Below are 24,679 nucleotides of genomic sequence, written 5' to 3' on the forward strand. Positions count from 1 at the left end.
CGTCACAAATAGAAATTGACGCATTAACCAATTAGTCGAGTTATAAAACCGATAATCGGCAGGGGAATCGATTTCTTAAATAATCGGACAGTCCGTCTTTCGCTGTCAAGAATAGATGTTTATTTACGAGGTAAATAAACGAGGTAAATAAACGATAATTTTCAAGACATGGTCACGTGTCGTTCAGGATCACCAGGAGAGTACCCCTCGCATGACATTAAGAACATCTGACCGCCTAAGCTAAGTTCCAGCTCTGAGACTTTCAAATCTTAATTTTCACTGTCATGTAATTAATGAACATTTCTTTTTGGAACAGGGTAGGTAAGAAAGTGAAGTGGATAAGAGGTCACAGAAAGACATTTCCGAACTACTTCTATGATATTCATATTCTTGGTTCTTTCGGTAAAGTCACGTTGAAGGGAAACAATAAAATAATAAAATATATATAAAACAATTAAATTCTCACGACGTTTCGACTGCAACACAAGCAGTCATCATCAGGTGTGAAAACCAACGGCAAGAACATTTGAAAGAAGTGGCGGTTTGTATGTATTTATTTTTAAACGTTAGCACCACGGATAGCGATTTGACAGTTTGTTTTGATGGACAAGAGGACCATACTCTAATACAGTAGACTGTGGACCCATTACAGTTGCTTTACAACTCTCACAGACATAACAAAATATTACATCACATCCAATCCTTCATTATCGTTCGCATTGTTGCGTAGTCATAGACACGGAAGGGAACGTGTTTATGACTCCACAACGGCTGGGGTTGTTGATCCAAATGGTCTATTTCTCGAACCATAAATCAAATGTAAATCTCATATAAAATGTAAATAAAACTTTGGGACAGCAGTGGGGCTGAGCGGTTTTGCGTGCTGCATTTTAAAGCCAGCCACGGCGGTTCGATTCCCGGCTGCGGCGGCGTTCGTCATCAGAGAAACAAAGGCAAAAGTTTAGAGACCCATACTGCCCAGGTGGTCCCTTGAATTCCTGAAGAAAAGCATCCGGGTTGCATTGAATATCAACTCGAAGTCAGATCATTAAAACAAAACATAACGAGGGAAAATAACTTTAAAAAGGCGAATTTATCCATCTCAGCTCTGCCTTGTCTCCATCTATCCTCTCTGATCTCGAGCTATTAGTATTTGTTGTCTATGCTGTACATTGAAAGAGCTCTCCGCTCTCCAAAATATAATATCCGCTTACATCCACCCATGGCCCGGCACCTCCCATGAGCGCGGTTGGCTACGTACGGTGCGAAAAAAGTTCAACATACATACACATATACAGCTCCCCCCACTGCCCCAGCCTCCCCTAACTTCACCAAGCCGCACTGACCAACGTGGTGAAGTATGGTAAAAAAAACGGTGTGGAGGGGGAGCGGTAGTGTAGCGGTTAGCACGTTGCACTACGAGCCCGGCGACACGGGTTCGATTCCAACTCGCGGTCAAACACCAGTGACGATTATCTGAAATGGTCGTGGGCCTCCGCTAGGTCGACTCAGCCTCAAATGGGTACCTAGTGTGACGTGTAAACACCGCCACTAGGGAGACAAAGACGGCCGAGTCTGATGCTGGCCACCCACCCCCTCGTGCGCTGTACTGGCCTTCATACTAGGTGCTTGCCAACAGCACTTGCTCAAAAAGTATGTTAAGACTATACCGGGGATCTTTGTCTTTGTAGAGGGTGGGGGGTAGGAGTTTGTAGGGGGTGGGGGGGGAGGCGAAGTGGAGGGAGATGCTTCTATCCAGCAGTGGATTCACCAAGGGCTGTAAACGATCTTGATTCTCGTGAAAAAGTATCGTGCAGAAAAGCGTACGCAGAGATTATACCAGAATTGCAAGGTAACACTGGGAGAAAGGTGGGTGATAGCTTCATTCTGAAGGTTGCATTTGATGAGATTAACGTAATGACTCATTAGAAGCAATGATTCCATTACACGTTCACATTAGCATTTTTACAACTCTCTTAATAAATTTTCCGGTATTGCAGGCCTAATGGGTAGTGGTTTTGACAGGGATTTGGCATAGTGTTTCTCACCAGGCCCATGTAAAAGAAAGAGAGACAGAAAGAGCCTGTTAACATTTCACAAGATAATTTGCATATGCAAATCGCCCTTAATTAGGGCAACAAGGTTATGAACCTATTTGGGCTCAAGAATATTTAACGGTGAATGTGTGACACTGAGAAGGCCCTTTACAAGCAGGGAGACACTCCGGGGTGAGGAGAAATAATTGCCTGTCAAAGGGCGAGAGGAACTGATGGGCCTAAGTGTCGGATGCTTCCCACTGCCAATGAATTTCTGATTAATATGCCGGTTTAAGCTAGGGCTTACGTACACAAAACATAAGGGGGGGGGAGGTTTGTAAATATACATATACATGTATTATTATTTTTTTTAAGATCACGTCACGAGACGGAGCGGCTATCCGCATGTCTCGGACAGCAGGGTCGGGAGCAAGCGAGGGCTTTACCATTCTGGCGAATTGCCCGATGATGCTGGATGTATTTACCAGCGAAACGTCGTACTCAAACTGTAAATGTTGTGGATTCACTCTTCAACACACCGGTGGGCTAAAGTAGTGAACTATTTGTCTTTTGTCAACGTGACACTTTTTTTTTGCTGATTGGCCGTGTCGGGTGGTGGAGAGTTACGACACATTTATAAATAAACGCGATCTAACCCAAAAACCTTTATTATGAAAGCCATTTGTTGTGGCGAGATATTAACTACCTCGCCTGGTACGCAGGCGGTCGTGGGTTCGATCCCGACCCTGACACCTGCTGCTGTATATTTGAAGTTTGCATGTATCTCTCTCTGCCTGTGGTCGCGTGAATTTTTCTCTCCTCCGGTTTTTTCCCTCCACATTTAGGAACGTGTGTTTAGAGTATTTGGCTACTGCTATACATTTCAACGCAACAAGTCGCTTCGTTGAACTATCATTCATGATAGCCAGGTCACTGCTGAAAAATAGCTATATATAGGAATAGGTTTTACCCTTTTAACTGGCACAAAAACTGACACCTTTATTCAAGGCATCATGTTTGCAATAACCACAACACAAGCAGTCAAAATGCAAACAAAAGAGACAACTCTGATAATAATATGCACTGTCTTTGAATTTGATTGGTCCCCACCCTTTGGCGTCTTCTAGTCCAACACCAATGGAGACTAGGCTCTAAGAAAAGCTGTCTCGGGTGTGGACCAATCAAATTCAAGGACAGTGCCAATATTATTATCAGAGGTGTCTCTTTTGTTTGCATTTTGACTGCTTGTGTTGTGGTTATTGCAAACATGATGCCTTGAATAAAGGTGTCAGTTTTTGTGCCAGTTAAAAGGGTAAAACCTATTCCTATATCTTGTTTCTGGCAAAGGAGGTCTCATAATGTAAAAGAGTATATAGCTCGGTGGGCCTTACCTGGTAATTTTTTTTGTCTTTGAGAACGGCCCGTGGAAGCGGATATTGCAGAGCTACCACGCAGTAGATGGCAGCACTGTCGCTGCTGAAAAAGAGCTATATAGCTCAGTGGTCCTTAATGGTAAAATATTTTTTATATGTTTTTTCTTTTCCTTTTGTCTTTGAGAACGGTCCGTGGAAGCGGATATTGCAGAGCTACCACGCAGTAGATGCCAGCACTGTCCCCACCTGCTCTGCGCAGAGAGAGATGTTCGTCGAAGGACAAGTTCGATCCAATGTTTTGATTCTCTCAAGAGCTATAATTTTAGGCAATTTGAGTGCACATTTTTTTTTAAACGACGTAGAAGACAATTCCCCTCTCGGTTCAGTGTTTGGATGTTTGGGAGAGGGAAAACAAACCAGACGTTTGTTGTTGCTTTTTATCCGCGCGTTTGTTAATCTTCACCGTGCCGGTTCAGCGAAGAGGCTTATCTGAGTAATTGTCACCGGGTGGTGTAACATTGACGTTATATTGAAAAACCATGCGTAAAAGATGAAGAGCAATCAACTATCACACAGATGCATCAAAAACTCATTTTCTGCACTCAAATGACATTAAAAGAGTTAGGCGATCATGGCTTGCATCACCGCATAAAACAAAACAACATCTGCATCTGTGAACACAGGGACCACTACCAATATCCACATTCCTCACGAGCGCATTAGACAAAGCAGGCAAAGCCTGGACTGGGATTTTGTTTTCGAAGATTCGTCGGCAGAGTGCAGCCTGTGAGCTAAATTTATATCTGAGATTTTTTGTTGTTGTACCGTACGCGATTCGGTATAACGTCCGGCGTTTTGGTTTTTTTACATCTTTTTTTTTGGGAGCGGGGCTTCTTCATGAATTTCCTGATACGATTAAGTATTAGCCGTCCCTGCTCGCTATTCTGTTGCGGAACGTCGGACGTCATACCCAACAATGCGCGGCGCTTACCGAAGAGACAGCATAGAGCCGTACTAAACTATAAACAGTTTTTTCTTCTATTTTACCAGGTGAGGCCCACCGAGCTACAGAGCACTTTGTTTAGAAGCGACTTGGACACAATTAATAGCTCACGTGGAAATTAACAGCAGTCAAATACTCTAAATGCACGTTGATTCTGGTGGATCTCGAGACAAATCCACGAGACAATGGAGAGAGAGAGACACACATTCAAACTCCAAATATAGAGACGTCAGGATCGGGATCGAACCCACAACCTCCTTCATACCAGGCGAGGTAGTGAACATATCGTCACTGCGGCACCACGACAGGAACATAGGCAGTAGTGTCAACAGACGGCTCCCATATTCCCCGGTCCTGTAAGCTAATGCCTTCCAATAGTATCATGGGTACCTGCTCAGTGCAGTAGCAACATTGAACGTTAATTATGTGTACATGTACGTATTTACCTTCTGGTTGGACTTTGGGTAATGAAATATTCATTAAATTACAAACAGGCAACAAAAAATATATGTAAAACGCTTTAGTTTTCAGGGTTAGAGCCTGGTAGCTGCCACCTCTTCCAAGATGTATCGCCGACAAGAGAGAGCACACCAAAATAATAACAATCAAAATCATGAAAATAACTTTAAAAGCGACATTTCTTTCGCGGGACGGATGAAGCGGTGCTCCATCGCGAACTCGAAAAGACCCACCATAGAGAGGGCCTTTCAAGTGGAGAGCCTTCTGACAGCAGTGCTGCGAGTAAGGCGATTGCAGGGCTTGCACAGCATTGCCTTCAGGCTCTCAGCTATGGCTCTTCCTCGCCCACGTGTTTCAGCGGCAAGCGAAGGCCGGGACGCCCATGGACTCCGTGGTGGTAGCATTTCTTAAGTGGTGAAATCCTCTCTCTCTCTCTCTGCGTTTATATGAAATATATACGTTGAATTACCCGCAATCCACCACAGCAGCTAAGCTATGTTAAGTGCCTTGGATGAAGGCACTCCGTAAATATGAAGCAGTTTAGATTGTATATATTGTATGTACAGTATATTCCCGACCAGTGCTGGCCCCTTTCTGGGCCCAAAGTAAAAAAACGTGGATATTTTGCGAGCCATCTTTTTTTTTAAACTCATAAAATTCTAGTGAGATGACAAGAAGAGGCAGGGATGCAATGGGATAAGGGAAACGCAGACAAACAAAAGCGATGCATCGAGATGAGAGACGCAGAGAAGATGAAAGATGGAGCGATCAATTGGCTTTTTGTTGTTATTACATACATTGCCTTTTTTATTTATTAGGATTTCAGTTTGGGATGGTACTTGATGGTATTTCTAGTTTTTGTTTTGTTTTGTGTACCCTGCCCCACATCGTGTTAATTGGGAACTGTTCTCATTTGCTAGGTTTATGTAATGCAGTGTGTGAATGTGCCGCCACACCATTTGAAACCATCGGGGGTTTGACAGCAGCACGATGGTAATGATGATGGGGGGCTGTTTTCACAATGTGTGTATTGTGGGGGGGGGGGCGCCAGGGGCCGCACCACTGCGAATACTTAGATCAGCTGATTCTGGTTCACTCGTCATTCAAAAGACAAGACGGTGGTGGTGGTGGTGTTCTATGGTAGACGGGGCCATCTGCAGCCAGGCTCCGCGATTGTGAAATCCCCTTCCTCTGGGTTTTTTTTTTCACTTTTTTAAAATAACGTCTTAAACCTGCAGGCTTTCCCTGTAACTTAAGATTTGAAAACTAATTTGTCGTCTGATTGAATCACTCTTTAATTATTATTATCATTCGTTTTCATCATAGTTCTTCATTTTATTGGAATTTCGAGAGTAGCCATTGACATTGTTATCAGTTTTCTATTTGGCTTGGATTTTATCTATACTTGTGAGTACAGTTTTTTTTTTACGCAAGCGCTTTGAAATAAGTCAAGATGAAAGGCGCTTTGTAAAATCGAGGTTTTAATTGTTATTAAATGCCACCAGAGGCCATCAGTGTCCCTCGGGCCTTGCAATGAAGAACCCTTACGCATATTGCCTAGCGCCTCCACTGTCGAGCGGCACACCTGGGCACTATCCGACAGGCCTTGCCTCCACAGGCTCATGCGGAACCAACCCATCAAAAGGCAAGTGGGAAGGCATTAATTCGTGCTCGTCATCGAAGGAAGATGGTCACCGCATCGCTCGCTTTCAGATGCGCTAATGAGGCCGTCCGGAATGCTCTTCCTTTCCGATATGAGGAAGCCACTGGAGTTGTGCACTTTTTTAAAATCATCTAGATTTAAAACTCATTTCTTCGAGCTGTTTTTCGCGTTCAGTTTGTTGTCCTTCCCCCGCACCTCCGATTAGCATGGTTGGCTACGTATGCTAGACCCCGAACGAAAAAAGTTCAACATGCATACATACATTTCACAACACACATTCGTACTGCAGGGATCCATAGTCACGAAAACTTCAAATCTAGATTGAACACACATTCGCTCAAGCAACTGCAGGGACAAGGGGTCGACTGAATGAAAGAGCGTTTGAATACATCAAACTGGCCAATTAGGCTCCCCTAAGCTGACACGTTCTGTCCGAAACCCGATTCTAATTTCCAGCAGGTCCGAAACACCTCGGCCAGACGCAAAGCCATTCGTGGTCAAATCTCGTCGCGTTAACGGCACCTGCATTGGGGCATCCAAACGCGTTGCCCTCGCCGATTGCGAGCCATGATTTCTCTGGCTATGGTCTCGCCCTGGCAAGACGTCACTAAATGATGCGCCTTCAATTCTGCACAAAGACAAAGATCACCACCCCCCCCCCCCCCATATAGTCTTCAGCAGCCTGTAGGAGCAAGTGCTGTTAGCGAGCCCTTATAAAGGGGTGGGTATGACAATGACCCGTCACACCATTATTGTATTTTTTCCTCCTTTTGTTTTCCTTGTAGGGCCCCTTTGCAATTGACGAATGCAGTTGGAGTTTAAGTCGCTTGTGCTTGTGCACCGATGCCAATGCAAGTTGCCACACATAATAATAATAACAACAGCGATGACAATTTTAATCGGTGGTCATTTTGCAAGAGCGGTCGCGTGTTTGTCAAGGGACAGGGGCTTACTCCGTGAGCACTTGAAGATGCCGGGTGTCACGTGGTAATGGGGCAGCCCCACAAATGCTTGCTCGTGCCACTGCTGGTTGAAGGCCCTAAATGAGAGCGCGATCGAGAGAGAGCTCCACACACATTTTGAAACGGCTGCCTATTCAACCGTTTTATGTGTGTGTATATAAAATCCATTACTATTCAATCCATTAATCGTTTTATTTGTTTACTTATTTATGGATGTGTTATTTGCAGAGCTACGTGTGAGCCATGGCCTTGCGATTCCCGCATGTTTTTGTGGATCGTTCCTCAAGCGTACACGCGTCGTCTCTTAAACATATGCAAAGTGTAATTGGTACCTTGAAATGTCTGCCTATTGACATCAATGCAATTGAATCAAGCTGGTGGAATGTGTATTTTTTTTTTTGCACGTGAACAATTGCACGTTTTGATATGTTAATTCTACACCAATAGCCGCGTACACTTAAGGTGGAACTATTGGATGGCTCATCTACGAAGATAATGGTTTTTGGGATTGGAAAGTGCGATATATTGCACAACACAATGCATCCATTTCCCCATCCCACTTTTTAATAAAGCTGTCCTGTTTCCTGAAAGGATTGTCACATTGAAAATCTTAACGTATTATCACGCCGACACAACTGTTATTTGCTTTCAAGATAAGATGTCTAAAAGCTTCTTACGCGGGTTTTTCTCTCTACCCCACCCCACCCACCCACCAGACATATTTGAATCGTTACCAAGAAAAAAATGCTTCAAAAATTGTGAAAAATGCTGCATCTTGTACTTGAGGAACAAGGACTAAAATTGCAGTGACTCAAGCTTCATCCATCAATTCAGAAAATGCATTTCACACACACACACACGCGCACATTTCCCTCGGTCATGAATGTGAAAATTATCATACACAATAAAGAATCACATTTGCCGGTGATCTAACTTCTGTGGGCATTAAAATTAATAGTAATGCCTTTAGAGCTGCAGTGGAGTATTCAAATTCTGTTCATTCGCTTCACGATACTGTGTTCAAAACCACGTTTTCAACGAGTAATTTTTTAATCTTTCCAACTACCAATGTTCTATTTACCATCAGAGAGAATCAACCGACTCTATTTCGTGAGGATTATTCCCGATTTTTCTGGATGCGGCTGCGGTGCAATGCCCACCGGTTCAATCTCCCATCGTGGCAGCTAAAACAATGGGGCAAGATTCTTAAACGAACCCCCCAACAAATTCGCCTCTGTCCACCCAATCAGTATAAATTCGTTGATGACAGGCCGTGTAGAATTGTATCCACTTTTACAATTTGTACATATGTACTTTATTTATGTTCATTTGGGGCGCCACGATGGCAAGATGTTAACTACCACGTCTGATATGCAGGAGGTCGTGGGTTCGATCCCGACCCTAATGCCGGTATATTTGGAGTTTGCGTGTTCTCTACCCGTGGTCACTTGGATTTTTCTCTGGCTCCTCCAGTTTTTCCCTCCACATTTAGAATCAACATCACGCGTTTTAAAGTATTTGGCTGCTATAAAATGTCATGTGATAAGCCACTTGGTTGAGCTATCATTTATGGCCAGGTAGTTAACCTGGTAAAAAAAAAAATATAAAGAGGTTATAGTCATAGTTCACTTATATTTATTTATTGTGAGTGACTTGCTTGCCTTTCCTATACTTTGCACTCCTGTTGGTCGTGTTGTTTGTTGTGACCTTCTGACCTGCCCCTACTGGACATCTGTGACAAAGAGCTTAATAACTAAATAAAGATTATAATTATGTGTGCGGTGGAGTAGCTTGCGGGCACACCCTCCTCTTCCATGGTGTTTGGGCTCAGTATGAAAGAGAAGGCCAAATGCCTTGTATGTATGTTGCACTTATATCGCACCGTACGTAGACAACCGTGCTAATGTACGTATTTTGGACTTCTTTCACACCGTACGTAGCTAACCGTGATCGTGTACATATGTATGTTGCACTTATATCGCACCGTACGTAGCCAACCGTGCTAATGTATGTATTTTGGACTTCTTTCACACCGTACGTAGCTAACCGTGATCGTGTATGTATGCATGTTGGACTTCTTTCGCGCCGTACGGAAAACCAACCGTGCTAATCGGAGGGGCTTTCTTGAGCTGCCTCCAGTGGAGATCCTTCTAATAGCAGTGGCAGTTGCAACCTTCACCTCTTAGAACGGAGCCCTGATTAAAACTCGCCTGCTGGGATCCATCACGTGCTCCGTTATTTTGACTCGAAGCTCGTTCACGTGCTCGCGACGGCGTTTCTTCGACGATAGGAAGGACGTTGACAGTTTGTTTTATAGACCCTATCAATTTTTCAAGGTACTTTAATGCATATAAATGGCACTTGCGCGAGTAAAGAAGTAGCACGCATATGCACTCTTGTGAATTTTGCCCTTCAAACTGTCTGCGGAGGGGAAAGACTCATCGCCAATTAGAAGGTTTCAAAATACCACCTATAACCACGTCGAGAGAAACCATTTTTTTTATTCTTTTTGGTCAAACGGGAAAGGAAAAAAAAACATTTGGTCGAAAAAGGTGAAGTGCTACGGAGCTTCTGAAAGAATGCTGTGGTTCGCAAAGGCCGTCGGGATATGATTTAAGTTTAAAGAAGTGAGCACGCTATGCAAACGTATCTTTGATTACGAGGGTTTGTCTGTGCGAAGAGAATGCGCTCGCAGAGACGACAACGCGAACGTGCACACCGCTGTATGCGAATGCACGTGAATGGACCTCCATTCCGAGTCTCTACATGCAAGGTGAAATGTGGTTTTAATCCATCGCACTATTAGCTTTCCAGACTAAAACTATCCACGGGAAAACTTTCAGGAAAACATGTACAAAGACAACGATCCCCCGTATAGCCTTAACGGACTGTTGGGGCAAGTGCTGTTAGCGAGCACCTATGAAGGCCCGGCACCGCAAACGAGGGAGTGAGTGGCCAGCACCACGTTCGACTGCCTTTGTCTCCCCAGTGGTGATGTTTACCCACAGCGACGGATATTTATTTTTGAGGCTGAGTCGATCTAGGGGAGGCCATGGGCCGGCTCAGACAATCGCCACTGGTGTTGGCCGTGAGCTGGAATCGAACTCGGACCACCGGGGGTTCATAGTGCCAACCACGCTAATCGGAGGTGCGGGGTAAGGAGAACTAAACGCAAAAAAGCAGTTTCCAAAAAATGAGTTTTCAATCAACATAATCGTGACTACAATAAACGACAATCAATGGTGCCTCCAGTGAAGTAGAAACCTGCTCTGACCTGGTTCACCACACTGACGAACATTGACCGCTGCTCTCAGCAATGAGACCGACGTCTCAACCGCGAGGCCCTTCTGCAGTCTGCTGGCTGTGGCCACCGGCGGTGACACTGACGGAGGCCGCTGGCGCCATCGAAATGAACGGACGAAAAAAAAACTAATGACGAATACGAGGGAGGATGAGGTCGTCCTCCAGCAGGTCCCTGGAGAACGACGGCAAGTCGATTCCAGAGACCGTTTTTTTATGATCTTTGGATATATGTGAATAATCACTGTCAGAGGGGGTGGAATGGCTCCCCCAGGGATAAAGTGGGTGAAATTGTGTCATAAACATGGACACTTGCTCCCTTAACAAGCGGCTAGAATCCCCCTGGGCCTGGGGATTCCATCCAGAATTGGGGTTGGTGAGCAAGTTCCAATCGCCTTCCAATAATAAGGTTTCGTGGGAGGGTGCCTTGCAACTATTTTCCTGATGTCAACGAGAAGGAGGGGTGGAGGTGGGGGGGGGATATATGAGCGCGACGTTCAAATACGGAGCCACCCCAAACATGCGAGGTAACGCCAAAGACAAAGATCCCCCGTGTAGCCTCAACAAACTGTCGGGGGCAAGTGCTGTTAGCGAGCTCCTGTAAAGGCTGGCACAGCACACGAGGGGGGTGGGTAGCCAGAACTACGCCTGGGCCGCCTTTGTCTCTCCAGTGGTGATGTTTTTTACACACCGCATTGGGTACTCATTTCAGGCTTAGTCGACCTAGGGGAGGCCCAGGACCGGTGCAGATACCCATCACCGGTGTTGCCCGTGGGCGAGAATCGCAGCAAGCGAACCGCTACACCTTCCGCTGTCCCTTGCATACACACAGCAAAGAAAACAACCCTTCTGGAGACACTGCCTCATGCAATGCCGAGATGATAAAAACACATGTATCGTAGATCTTTTAGCAAAAAAGGTCATCGCTAATGAAGATCATTGTAAAGCCGATGAGTATCGCAGGAGCAAAGCAATTACTGTGGAGCGGTGGTAATACCTGCGCCTCTCATAACCTAACAACCAATTTGTAGTTCCTTGCTGAACATAAATCACCCATCTAACAGATATATACTGTATATTACTGAGCTGTTTATAGGGATACACATTCACATTTAATGATGCTTCAGCCTGAACCTCCGCCTGCCAATGAAGAGATGTGAATGCAGTGATTTGGTCTTAAACAGCTAATACATTCGTAAAAGTCACGCCATTATTCAAAAAGCCATTATTCACTTCGCAGCACATGCAGTCATGTTCAATAATTATCCATCCCGTCATAATCATTCTTATTCACATCCTCCCCCGGCGCTAATGGACAATTGTGAGCGGCTGCATTTTACCATGACATTCGTTACAATTTTAGCCATCTTTGACACACTAAGTGATACGTTAGTGTAAGCAGCTATCATTTCACAACACGTGGGACGTGGAAAAGAAAGGAGCGGCGAAGTATGTAACGTGATAACCGCAGTGGGAAGGCCATTGCGGTACTTAAGACCGAAGCAGGACGATTTATCCACAACTCTGGCTGTCTGACTGATGATGCTGATTGTGATGACATGCGAAACGTCGTGCTCGGTTTGTAAATGGTGTGGGTTGTATTCTCCAACACAGCAGTGCGCTGGGCTAGTAACGATTTGGCATGTTTTGTTTACACGACAAGCCTTACTAATTGGCTGTGTCTGGGTGGTGGCGGTTTTAAGGACACATTTACATTTACGCGATATAACCCATACACCTCTGTAGTGGCGAAACGCGCGCAGGGTTTGAAAACAAGTGAGGTCAGGTCAGGACGAGCAAGTGCAAGCGTGAGGCCTGGGAGACGACAGCAGACAGAGAGACGCCAGCAATTAGGGAAAGAGGCAGTGATTGGCTGTCTGAAAATGCAAACACGGAGTAGGCGCCAAGAAGGCGAGATATAGAAGCGATAAGGGGGGTGGGCACGTGCAGGAGACGCTGGAAGGACGCCGGCTTAACGAGGACCACCTGAGGACACTTAATGAGGAGGGGGATATAAGGGGATGTGTGAAGCAACGGTGGTTGAGTTGGTTGGAGATGAAGACGTGAAGAAGTCAATACAAGAGAAGTCCGGGACCTCACCCTCCACACCTCGTCCTCCCCAGCGGTGTTGGCTGAACCCCCGCTGGGGGCATGGCCGAGGTTGGAGGTGTGGGTGTAGTGACAGGCTAGCGGGGGTGAGGCGAGCGGAATCCTTAGTGGGAGTGTGATAGGCTATCGGAGAATAGGCTAGCGGGACATTCAGTGAGAGGTTAGCGGGGTGAGAAGCTAGCGGAGTATACAGTAAGAGGCTAGCGGAGAACAGGCTAGCAGAGCCAAGGAGAGAGAGTCCGTGACAGGCTAGCAGAGTGCGGAGTAAACAGGCTAGCGGAGCAAGAGAGAGTTCGCGAGAGGCGTACTTGGTGTTGAACGTGAGGAGCATCCGTGGGGGATGCTTCGAATAAAGTGACAGGAGAAAAATAAGTTGTCCGCGTGAATAAACACCACTACACCGCTATTATCGATAATATTGGTCGCGAAACTTTACTACTACTACTACGTGTTAAACTGACAGCAGTGGGTGTTCGCCTTGGCGCCGCACAGCCGCCCGGCACATTGTTGAGATGAGTTGCGTGCTGTTCGGCATGCTATCCTCAATTGATCTGACGTCTCGCTCCAGTGTGCAAATAACTCAACGCACTGGTCAACAACACTGCGGCCTTTAACGCTCATTCATTTGGCTGAAAACATCTCAATATATACGTCGAGGACTGCAGAGCTCGGGCAATTGCTGATAGTGCCGGCTCACCATCCTGGCTGCCTTCCTGCTCGTCTGTGATTACTCAGCGACTGTGAGAAGCAATTTGAATGAGCCACGTTACGATTTTTTTACAAATGTGTGGAATTTCAGGAAATGGCCTTTGGCCCGAGCACATGAATGGAGTTGCCAGAGAGATAGTGAATAAGGGTTGAAGACTGCACTTGATATCACGGGATCTGGGGATAATTAAAATGTAACATGCTTTCTGATGACGAGTTTTATAAATAGGCATTTGAATCGTTGTTTAATATGAGCCATTGGGTACGAGACGAACCCTTCAATAATCAAAAGTATTGCGAGATGAACGAATTTAGATTGAAAGTCCAATTTTTATGTTGCGGACACAATGCATTGTGGGAAGTTGTGTTCTTGTGAGGACAATAAAGGTGCAATGTCCCTGGGCAGCGCAAAGGGTTTGGTCAGTTCGTCATTTCCTGAATAAGCTCCCAGGATGTTTAGCAAAACATCGGACATCATGCCAAGCAATAGGTGGTAACAATTCGAAAAAAATCAATGTCATGACAAAATAATGCAACATTGTACAATATCGTCGTGGCTATCTTGCAGTACAATGCCCAGTGATTTACACCAGTGTGTGTGTGTGCATATTGCACAGTGGTTATGTAAATGCTGCTGGGTTGCCGGATGTTACAGGCCAGGCTTACACAATGGTGTTCGTGGTGGGCGTGCGGCTATACCATCAGGAAACTCGGCAGAATTTAATGAGGCTTATTGCTGACGAGATTCGACGGATTTTTTTTTATATCTGACAAGAGCCCCGGGTAAAAGGCACAAAACCATAATAAGGGCAGGGAGGGGAGGGATATGACATTTCGTGTACCGGAGCCAGAACTCATTGGCACCTGGGTTCTGGGAAGTGGAAGAAGGTTGGGGCTCACTGCCCCGCTGACGCAGGGACTAGGGGGAATCGGTAGGGGATAATATCGGGAAGAGGGGGTTGGCGAGCGAAGAGGAACAAAAGCAAAGGGAAAAAAGAGGTGGGTGGTGGGGAAGTGCGCATAACAAAATCAACCAAACCAAATAAGTGAGCACATCGTCAATATTAGTCCCGCGGAGCAGTGATTAAATCATGTCTATCCCCAGGGCGGGGGGGGGGGGTCTGATACCACAAGATATTAAATAAGTTTAAACTACTCCTAGGAGCAATGATGAGTTGGATGGCTTCCATAGTGATGAAACAACAGGACAAAATGTTATCCGATGACCGAATGAATGACAGGGTATGTTCATGGCAGGCAATGGTCGTCAGTGGTTGGATTAACATACAAATTACACCAATAGCCATTTCCCATCCACAAATTGTGGCAGAAACCACCTGATCAAGCTACAACGTTTTGCATACGCGTGTCTATGTGATCGAGCAGTGATCAAGTTGGGGTTCAGCATTGATCGAGCTATGGCCAAGCATTCACCAAGCTTTGGATTGCTTTACTGATTAAAAATCGCTATCGCTTCTCACGATTCCTGTTCCACTATTCATTATTTTGGCAAGGAGACGACACCGCAAAAAAAAGTATTTGGGCAAAGCTACAGGCAATCTAAACTCAACTCAACTATTTTCATTTTACCAGGTAAGGCCCACTCAAGTATATCGCTCTTCTTCAGAATTGACCTGGCCATAAACGATAGCCCAATGAAGTGGCTTATGTTGTGGAAATGTATAGCAGCCAAACACTCTAAAAGCACGTTGATTATAAATGTGGAGGGAAAAAACCTGAGCAGCCGGAGAAAAATCCACGCTACCACGGGGAGAATATGCAAACTCCAAATATACAGCAGGCGTTAGGGTTGAGATCGAATCCACAACCTTCTGTGTATCTGGCGAGGTAGTTAACATCTCGCCATTGCAACGCCCTCAATATGCGGACCTCAAAATGTAACATAATTCATCATTCATTCCTCCACGGAATCGCGGTGTCCTGTTTACAGAGCCATTGCTGTGAGAGCTCCACCCGGGGATTGGGCTGTGGGTTCTCTCTCAGAGCAGGTGGCTCACAACAATCGCTTCCCCATTGCGTCCCCCACAACTCCACCCTCCCATACGCGGGGCTGGGCACAATGCCACAGATTGAAAAAATATGATCATTGCAAGACGGAGAGAAGCAGGGGTGGGGGTCGCTTTGTATATTCCAGTCGAGTAATTTGGGCGGCATTTTTGCAAATACTTCATGGCAAACTTGGACCATGGCATGAGCACACAATGGAATATTGTTATTTTTCATGTGTTTATACTGACAAAAACCACGTGCCATCGATATAAATGCTTCAACTCGAGCTATACATGCTCTGATATTTGCTTTGTATCCGTGCTGTTCGCCTTTTGGTGTTCTCTGGTCTAACACCGGTGAGACATTGCCATGGAGAAGGCTGTCTCTGGTGCAGTCAAATCAGTTTCAAAGCCAATGCATATATTACCATGCCATGTTTGTCTGCATGTTTCACCACACGTACGTGTGATCAATGCAGACTTGGTTCCTTGCAAAAGGAATCTATTTGGTGCTTGAACATTTTAACACCTATTTTATTGCCGACAAGGGTAAAATCCTGTTCTTATTTTTAGTATTTTGATACTGGAAAAAAAGTCCCAAAGATACACAATGGACTACTCTTGCAATAATGTCATGAGATATGTTTACGGTTAATACACCCGGAATGTGAAGATACAATGCAGCATTTCCTGGTCTGTCCCCACGAAGTTCACTGCAGGATGCCCATGCCTTAGAGACACAATGCATTGACCTTGCCAGTCCCTAGCGGCCGTTCATAAATGACGTCACGCGATTTTTGACGATTTTTTACCCACCCCCCCCCCCCCATCGTCACACGGCGTCACAAAGAGTCAGACCCCCCCCCCTCAAATATGACGTCACAAAGCTCTGCCCCCCCCCCAAAACCATATTTTCATTTTGAAAATAAAACATGTTTCAAATCGGTTTAAACTATTGTCATTGTAATGCGTATTTAATGTGACGCTGCACTCTGTTGTAGGAGAAAACATTTATTTAAAAGTCTATTTAATTAAGTAGAACGTGTTGTCTTCATTTATTTAAAGTTGCACATTTTGATGTGACGTCATATTTCTCAAACCCCCCGCCCCCTCGTCACACATCGTCACGAATGTCTGACCCCCCCCCGCCCCCAGGTGCGTGACGTCATTTATGGACGTCCCCTTACACGTATTACGCTATGCGTACCGCAGCTCCGTGTTTCCAGACAACGCAGAAAAAAAATACACGTCCAAAAAAGCACTCAGCCTTTGTGCACGATGCAAAAACCATCAATAGCTTATGAACAACTGCAATTTCATTAGTATTATCATTATTGAAGAATTGCATTGTTATTATTTTTCAAAGAACTGAGTCGTTATCATTTTTTTTTCCCCGCTACGATGGATTTTCTCGTCGTTTTTTTTTTTTGCTGACGCGATTGGCAGCTCCGTAGACCCGTATGAATGGCCAAGTTTGATTGGACTGGCTCGGCAAAGATGTGCCGTTAAACCACCTCGCGAGGAGACCCCCTTCCGCCAGCGGGGGCACGAGCAGGAAACTGCGGCGCCGCTCCTTTACCACGCGGCGTCCGGCATCTCCCAATGCTCACGGTGAATCACAGCGCTTGACAACACGCGACAGCTCCTGCGAACCAACACCGATTACATCATCGTTCATCATCATCGTCGTTGTTGTTGTTGTTTGGGATGATGTCCGACGTTTCGCTGCACGTGCTGGGAGCTATTTCAGCAATTGAAGAGGAATCACATCCCACGGGAGAGCTCTACGCCATCGCAGTAGCCATTGGCGGCGGTGGCTACGCACGCCTGCGATCCGGCACTGTGGAGGCAGCCGCGGGGATTGGCGGATCACGGAAACGTTGCGAAACTCCCTTCCCGTGGGCGTCGAGGAGGTGCCGTAGCCCAGGAGAAGGCGGCACTCTGTGGGAGTGTTGCACCCCTTGCACGCGAGGGTTTTCTCCGGTGGTGCGCCGTTTCCTCCCACGTGTAAAGCGCTCAATAATTGGCCCGAAAACATCTTCATGTATCGAGGACCGCAGAGCTTGAAGGATAATTTTGGTGCCCGCTCCTCGCGTGGCTGCCTTCCTGCTCGTCTGTGGCTCCTTCTGGCGCCTCCAAGTCGCTCTCTCGTCGAGAGCGAGCGGACACCAGGAGAGAAACCCACGCGTGTAAGGGGGCAACGCTCTATCCTGGATAAATGGAACAGGTGGAATCCACACTTTGCTGTACCGCATTCACCTGGCGAGCCAGGGTATGGCCCCTCCTTGATCCACCAACTCACGCTGCCTCCACAGCTCTGGATTATAGGCGTACGTCATCACTGCCTGGGCATCATCCTCAGCTGCCTTCCATTCGCTCTCTACTGCTGAATGAAGGCCTCTCCATGAATCCTCCATTCCTCAGTTTTGCGATCGCACAATCCATCCCACTTCTGCCGAATAAGTGCAAGATCGGACCGTGTCCGTCCAGTGCTCGCCGACCTCCATTGGCTTCCGGTTGCCGAGCGAATACATCATAATGTTGCACTCATTACGCACAAAGCGCTTGCCACAAATGAACCACAATACTTTGCAAATTTCGTCAAGCAGCACAAACCATCATCACGCGAACCTCCCAGCGGATTTTGGCTGACCATTGAACAAAAATGGTCACCGCATCGCGCAATTTCAGATGCGCTTCTGCGGCCGTCTGGAACGCTCTTCCTTCCGATGTTAGGAAGACACTGGAGCTATGCACTTTTAAGTTTAGATTAAAAACTATTTTCCTCAGAACAGTTTGTTGTGTTTAGTTTGTCTTCTTACCCACGCATATCCGATTAGCACCGTTAGCTACGTACGGTGTAAAGGAAGTTCAATATACATACCAACTGATTTCCTCACTCCATCTCCGGATTGAGCGAACTCTCATCCGCAGCCATGAACTGCTATTCGTGATGTTACCCTTGGCCTGGAATTGAACTCAGGGTGCTAGCTTGATACACTTTAATCAATCATTCTCCTTCATACGCATTCTTGGGATTACAGGAGGATTAATGGGATTATCTGTTGTAGGGTAAACTTTCCTTATTTGCAGGCAAAAAAAAACTAATATTAACGCATCACTTCCGCAACGGTGGGTTGTGTGAATGTTAAACCCATCAACGTGTGACTGCACATGCTGTAAGCCGATTTAGGGCTTTCACGAATCAGAGCTAAGTAATAAGCATTACCAACTCGGAGAAAGAGAAAGAGGCTCGATAATACATTAAAACATCGTGACAGCTATACATTGGGGGGTGTAAATGTCCGCGTTGTGACAAAGGAGAAGTGGAGTTTCTTTCAGCAGGGGTTTGGAATCTTTCATCTCGAGGGCTGCATAGCACCTACAGATAACCTTTGGCAGGCAAGGCAAAGAACCCTCCATATAGCCTTAACAGACTGTTGGGGCAAGCGGTGATACCAATCACCTATGAAGGCCGCACGGCGCACGAGAGGGGTTGTGTGGCCAGGACCACTCCCAAACGTCTTTGTCTCCCTTGTGGCAATGTTTACACCAGGTATAGTACTGTACTGATTTGAGGCTGAGTCGACCTAGTTAAGGCCCAGGACCTGTTCAAATATCCACCACTGTTATTGGTCGAATCAAACTCAGGTTGAACTGGGCTTGGAGTGCAGTGCGCTAACAGCTGCGCCCAATACTTTGTCAAGACAAAGATCTCCCGTATAGCCTTAACAGACCGTTGGGGCAAGTGCTGTTAGCATGAGCACGCATGCACGCACCTGAGCGTCATCCAATATTATAACGCACTTAAAATGAGAAACACAGCATAACGTTTGTGTCCCGTGTAACGTAGGGAGAGGAATATGTGTTTCATTTGCGGATGAAAACCACGGAACATCATAGCCCAAGTGCCCTACCCTTCAAGGAGACCGTGCAAATGAAGGCCACACACTGCTTTGTGAGTCACAAGAGACCCCCGTCGGATATTTTTTGAGTTGTTGTCTTGTTGTTGCTCCAGTTCACCCTACGCGCACTATAGACGTCATTGATATACATTCGATCTGATTAAATATCACCATCTGCTCACCAACCCGAAACTTACACCCAGAGGCAGGAGGCTGGCATATGCGAGAAGACACTGCCATGCGATTCACTATCACAATCATGAGAATTTGCGATGCCTTTTTCAATCCACTGCTGGATGGTCTCCTCCCCAAAACGCATTTTCCACTGTGTGTGTGTGTGTGTGGGGGGTGGGGGGGATTGCCGCCCATACTTCACCATACTGCTCGGTTGCAGGCTTGGAGAATGAAGAGGGAGAAGGAGGTCAAAGCGCTTCAGTCAGTCCGCGACTCGCCGCTGACCTTACCCGCGGCCCAGAATGGAACTCCACCAACAGTCACCATGCACCATGTTTAAAACGTCTTCACCTCTGAGAACCTTCAGTCCCCTTACAGGGGCGTTCCTCATTGCTAGGCCACCGCGGGGCCACGTGGCGACCCCATGGTGGCCTTCAATGCGGCCCATGAAAATACACAAAATGTGAAAACAGCCCCCATCATGCTGTAAAATCCCCAATTATTTCAAATGTGTGGCGGCCCTCGCACCGATGATGTCTTATCGGCAGAAGTGCCCCCCCACCCCCACCCCTGAAAATGAGTGAAGAACTGCGTCCTAGACCTTGCGATGGGCCGACTTGCAAGTGCAACTCGGAGACCATTCCCAACACTCCCACCGTGCCTCCCTGTTACCTGAAAAGCAGAGCACAGTTCACGTCGTATTTCTGCCAAACGCGTCACTCCACTGCCGGATGAGGGCCTCGCCGCGCCATGCAGCTCTAGGCCCTCATTTGACCATACTTCACCGCGCCGGGCAGTGCAGGTTGGTGATATTATAAGGCAATACTGCAATGGCACTTTTTTTTTCTTCAGGAAAGTGTCAATGAGTCTCACGGCTTACTTTGTAGGAGGGTCCTGCAACATTGGGAATGTTTGAGCAGTTCCGTTCGTGAATGGGTCAGCAGCATAGGCATGGGAGAATAGAAGTACGTCGTGGACATCAGTGGATTCTGCTGCAGGTTCCTCTGACCCTCTGCTGGCTAACGCAGTCTATAATAACCTCTTGTGCACGGTGGCCAGACCCATCCCAAGCATTATCCAGGGCTGAAACCTGCTGCTTATCTTCTTAGAGCTTTATGAGGTTGGGTACATGTTGGACGATTCGGTCATAGGCGGTTGGGTCCACAAGGCACAGTTTGTTCTAAGTTTGAGATTTCATGTGAACATTGTTGCGATGGAAATTAAGGAACAAGTGAATGCATTTTGCCGTTTTCAAAGAAAATGAATTCGAACACGAGGACAGTGTGGTGCAGCCCATGATGCATCAGGAGGACTATAGGAGGCTGAGAGCACCAGCCCCTCCTTTCTTTGGAGTTTGCGTGTGTCTTTCCCCATGGTTGCATGGATCATTTACTCCGGGTTTTCCCTCCACATTTTGAATCAACATGCATTGACATTTTTTGGCTACTATACATTTCCACGCGATGATAAGCCACTTCGTTGAGCTATCATTCGTGACCAGGTCGCTTCTGAAGAAAAGAGCTACGTAGCTCAGTGACCTTACCTGGTAAAACAAATAATAGTTAAAATAATAAATGTGTACACGTGATGGGCATGGGCAGCCTTTCCCTGAATACGCAGGTGCTAGCCAGAGCACAATGCAGGATAGGAAAAAAAAATTCGCTTATCGTTTAAAACTAAACTTTTAACTATTTTTATTTTACCAGGTAAGGCCCACTGAGCTATACAGCTCCTTTTCAAAAGCGAGCTGACCACAAATGATAGCTTAACGAAGTGGCTTATCGCGTGAAAATTACTATAAACGCATGTTGCTTCGAAATGTGGAGGGAAAAACCGGAGGACCCGGAGAAAAATCCACATCACCACGGGGAGAGAGACATGCAAACTCCAAATATACAGGCATCAGGGTTGGCATCGTACCCACAACCTCCTGTATACCAGGCGAAGTAGTTAACATATCGCTACCGTGGCATTTTGTTTCGCGTTGAACACGTGCTACAAGTTCATTTAACATGAACTGTGTCATGCTCACCCCACCCTATCACCGAGTGTGTATGTGTATGCCTCCCTCTTTGAACAATGCCGTGCCAAAGGGCTGTGCAACTGTGAGGAATCGCAGCGCGCACCGTGAATGGCAGGAAATGACGAGGGCAGAACAAAATATATTTCACTTTATCAGAGAATTACTTGGCACCCACTTCGGGTTTGCTTGGCAACTGGCCGTCCTGCCATCGTACACGATGTCCGTAAAATACAATAAAATTGAATATAAAACCCCCATTACGGCGGAGATGGTAGCCATCAGCTTGGAGCTGCTGTCATATCTCGATGTGACGCACGTCACCAACGTCACGGCGACCACGTGGACGTTTAGAGGGACGAGTCACGGAATATAATCTTCATATGAATGTATCAAGCCAGCTCAGGCGTCTGTGTCAAATATATTTTATATATAGTGCATGACAAGCGTTTACCTATTTTCTTTGCATTATCTAGCAGTATTTGTTTAATCAAGCAATCTCTGCACTGGTCTCAAACCGTCTGTGTCTCATCAGCAGGCAAGTTCGTTAATAAAATGCTGCAGGGCTATCAGATGGGGTTTTTTTTTTTCTTTGGCATAACCACTCCGTTTCGCCGGTGGTCTAGAGAGCCAGTAGGCCGATGGGCAGAGACATTTTTTTTTTACTTCAGTAGAAACACCAAGCGTTGTTCTGCTTTTACCTGTAATCCTCCATATAATCTGTCCGTACGTGAAAAAAAAAACCCCGTAACGTTATGGCTGACGTTAATAATGACGAGAGATGCCTCTGTGGTGCAATGGTTGGTAGTGGACTTGAAATCCAGTGGTCGCTAGTTTGATCTCCCCGACGTGGCAGTTGCAACAGAGGGGCTGTCTAGATTTCCCGCTCGAGTGGAGGTGCTTCCACCAGCAGTGACCAATTCATTACATTGTTTCCTGTTTTCAGAATATCTATTCATACTGGAGGAATCCGACGAGCTATCAAGCTCTTTATTCACAGACGTCCAAAGGCAGGGCTGCACCCTTGCCTTTATTTATGACATCAATGAGACCCCTCCCCCCCCCCCCCCCCCGGTTCGTGAGCGAACCATCATCCCCTGATCTCAGTTCACATGTCGGTCCTAATTATAGCTCTCACCATCTGCTATGAGATACCGCGAACATACTAGAGCTTTCATGTTTGTTTTGCCTAATTTGAATTTCTTACATTCGGCGCCCATGAATAGATCATTCGAATGTAAATCAAGCCACCTCATCATAGAAGACTTCCGGTTATCATCTGATCCATGCCTGGCATGAAATTGCTGGCAACTCGCTCCCATTTTACACCAATTAATATTACTGTAAATCTATGCAATTTCCCTCCACTGCATTTGGCAACAAAAAAAAAACAGGATCAATTGGAGCTGCTATTGCTCCCATTGTTAATGTGTACGTACGTTGAACTTTTTTCGCACTGCACGTAGCCAACCGCGCTCATCACAAGTGCGGGGAACCAGTGTGCTGCATTACTATTGTGTAACTTTGCATGTATGGACACTATATCGAATTTCTTGTTTCTCTTCCCCCCGCTCGTATTTTAATGTGGCTGATAAGGGGATATTTTTTTTTATTCGCTTAAAGGTTTTGCGAGCTCCGAGCTCAAATGTCTTATTATGTTTTTTGAACATGTTCTTATAAATCCGACTGACTCCTGAAGGGATTTATGCCATTCTTAAAGCATTATATCCCAAAGGACACACCATCCTTTGGGAAGTTGACTTCTGTCGGTTAGATCCGATGAAAATTTATGAAATCCTTTACTTTGAAAGGATTTCTCTAACCCCAACTCTCACGTCGTATTGAAATAGCATTAGATTCACTTCACTCTCTCCATATTCTCTTCTTTGCTGGGTTTAAATAAAATTAAACAATCTTTAAACATTGGTGCCAATCATCCTCAATGACATACAAATATTTTCTCCACGTGAATGTGACAATAAATGTTCGTCAAAAATAAATATTATGAATTAAACATGTTTGAATTCATTCAAGTTATACGTTGACATCTCTACAATGAGGGGAATAGTATGAATCTTACCAACGAGAGTTTGATTCCTGGCCGTGGCTTACGTCAGCGGTGAGTGATATCTGAAACGGTTCCAATGACCCGACGACCTTCTCCAACCTGCACTGACCAGCATGGTGAAGTATGGTCAAACGAGCCCAATGACTGAGAGGCCAGTGGGATGCCTTCATCTAGCAGTAGATATACAAGGCTATTGAAAAGTGATGTAAACAGTGCAGATGAATATTCTTGGTTCTTTCGGTAAAGTCACGTAGAAGGGAAACGATAAAATAATAAAAAATATAAAACAATAAAATTCTCACGACGTTTCGACTGCAACACAAGCAATCGTCATCAGGTGCGAAAACCACAGCAAAGAAAATTTGAAAAAAAGTGCACATGAAGTCACGTACAATATTTATACAAGGAACATTGGTAAATATTTGTCAATAACGGTTTCTTTTTTTAGCTCTATTGCCTTTGACATCGCGGCCGGTCTCAAACATCTGCGCGAGGGCATCCACCGATGGCAAGGGGCAGCTAGCTGGCCTTGTGACTCGGCGCATCGCGAGCAAACGGGCGACGGGTCCGCCAGCGATGGCTCCGTATGATCCCCAATCGAGTGAACGCTATTTCGTAACGAGCGCTGACGCAGGCAGCTGCCGTGCACGGACAAGTTACCGTTGCAGCCTGAAAACGCATTTCTTTAGTGCGTATCTATGTTGAACTTCTTTCGCACCGTACGTAGCCAACCGGCGCTAATCGGAGGTGTGGGAAAACTGCCTTTAAGTGTTTAGTTTGTTGTCTTTCCCCCGCACCTCCGATTTGCGCCGTTGGCTACGTACGTCGTGAAATAAGTTCAACAAAGCACAAAGATCACCCCGTATTGCCTTAACAGACTGTTTGGGTCG

This window comes from Petromyzon marinus, chromosome 44 (genome assembly GCF_048934315.1).
Source record: "Petromyzon marinus isolate PM22_M1 ecotype Great Lakes invasive population chromosome 44, UKy_Petmar_22M1.pri1.0, whole genome shotgun sequence".
Lineage (NCBI taxonomy): Eukaryota > Metazoa > Chordata > Hyperoartia > Petromyzontiformes > Petromyzontidae > Petromyzon > Petromyzon marinus.